The sequence below is a fragment of the Otolemur garnettii genome, unplaced genomic scaffold (genome assembly GCF_000181295.1).
Source record: "Otolemur garnettii isolate 467f Iridium unplaced genomic scaffold, OtoGar3 scaffold00817, whole genome shotgun sequence".
Taxonomy (NCBI): domain Eukaryota; kingdom Metazoa; phylum Chordata; class Mammalia; order Primates; family Galagidae; genus Otolemur; species Otolemur garnettii.
Genome location: NW_003853212.1, coordinates 1539 through 3426, shown reverse-complemented (window position 1 = coordinate 3426; position 1888 = coordinate 1539).

The following is a 1888-nucleotide window of genomic DNA, read 5'->3' as shown; positions in this document are numbered from 1 at the left end:
GCAAGTGTCTTTCCAATGTTTCCTGTGAACTTGGAAAAGGCACCAGAACCCACCTGACTGAGGATGTCACCTGGGCCCATTGTCTCTGTGAGGGCGCCAGGGTCAATGTCTCTGCACAGGACATGAGGTCTGGAGTGTGGGGATTCTGTGGTCCCTCAGTGAGGAGGTTGTGTCACTGCAACCAAGACAGGCCCCCTGGGCAGCCCCAGCATCCCTGCTGCCACTCCAGGCTGCAGCTCTGCCGCCCCCTGCTGGGGGAGGACACTCAGAGCAGGGGCTTCCCTCCCCCAGGTTCCCTAACAGCACCTGTCACCCAGGAGGGTGAGGACCAGGGAGTCCAGTCTCACTGGGTAGCAGTGTGAACAGCTGCCCTGCACAGCCACACACTGAGGTCCATGTGCTGTGTGCAGGGAGCCAGGAGAGTGTGGCTTCTGTAACCCCCTGGGAGTGCAGAAATTCCCTTCTCTGATTCCTGTTTTGTGACTGACGGAATGGGAGGTAGAGGACAGGCTGTAGCTCTTCCAAAAGCAACAAGGTCCTGAGACACACCTGTGACACCAGATAGGGACCCAGACTTCATCCATATTTAGGAGCCAAGACTGACTCTCCCCTCCCAGTCAGAGCAGCTGCAGGTCACTGGAGCCCCACAAGTTCCTGCCACTAGAGCTCAGCTGTGCCCTCATATCCCCCCATCAGTGTCACCATCAGCATCTCTGTCCCCATGAACAGTGTGAAGAAGACATTGGTCCTACTCTCCAGGCTCCCACATTCTCAGGGAAAAGGTCAGGGACTGGGGTCCTTCATTTGACCCAGGTTGTGCTGAAAGGGCGGGAAACCTGTCACTTCCCAGCTCAGATCTCCCGGGAGCTCCCAGTGAGCCTGGGACACACAGAGCTATGCTCACTCCACCGAGGAGCCTGGAAATATGTCTGGATTCCCTTAGTATTGTGGTTCTCTAAGATTTAGCTTTCTGGTCACTCCACATGTGTCATCCATTGAAACCTTGATCCTTGCAGAGATGTGCTCACTGGCTGGTGGGATGGACACTGTCCCGGCCCCTCCACCTGTCTGCACTTCCCAGAGTCACTGATCAGAGTCAGTCCCGCTATGGAGCAGAGTGTAAGGAAGGGTTTGTACAGGGGTGAGTGATACAGCCAGGGAGGACATGGGAAATGTGAACATCTCACCGTCCCCTCACTTCTGGCCCATGTGACCCACATGTCCAAGGTACACACAGGCCAGGTGGGTGATGAGCAGCTGAGATGCGGGGTGGGAAATCCACCTTTAGACAGCAGGTTCCCTCCCTCCCACTCCTCCAGCACACCCTGTCCCCGAATGCATGTCAGGGGTAGGACATCCCCAGCCGCCCGTGTCCCTCGGTGCAGCTCAGAGCACAGAAGCTGTGCTGACCTCCCCCATGGGGATTAATTTGAAGTGGACACGATGTTGGATATGGTTCCACTGACACTGCAGCCGCATCTCAGCAGCGCACAAAGATCTGGGTCCTGGGGCACAGGGTGTGCCTCTCACTGCACAGCCTGCTCGGTCCTGTCGTGCAGGGAAAGGGCCACTGCCACCAATGCACACTGTCCTTTACGATGGTAGCTTTTGTCAAACTTTTCCCCAAGCCTCTGATTGCAAGTAACCCTGCTTGGGAAATGCTGGCCCCACACAGCTGGCAGCCGAGTTGTGAGCTTGGGAATTTGAACCAGTGTGACTATTATTAACAAAGTGACCAGGCTTAATAACCATTTGGGCAGCAAGTGGAGAAGTGTGACCTTGGAGGGAACAGAGGGGTATAGTTCACAGTTTCAAAGACACAGTGAGAGCAAGAGAGAGAGAATCAGGGTTCAGTATATAGAAAAGGAGGAACAGTGGGTATTTGAGT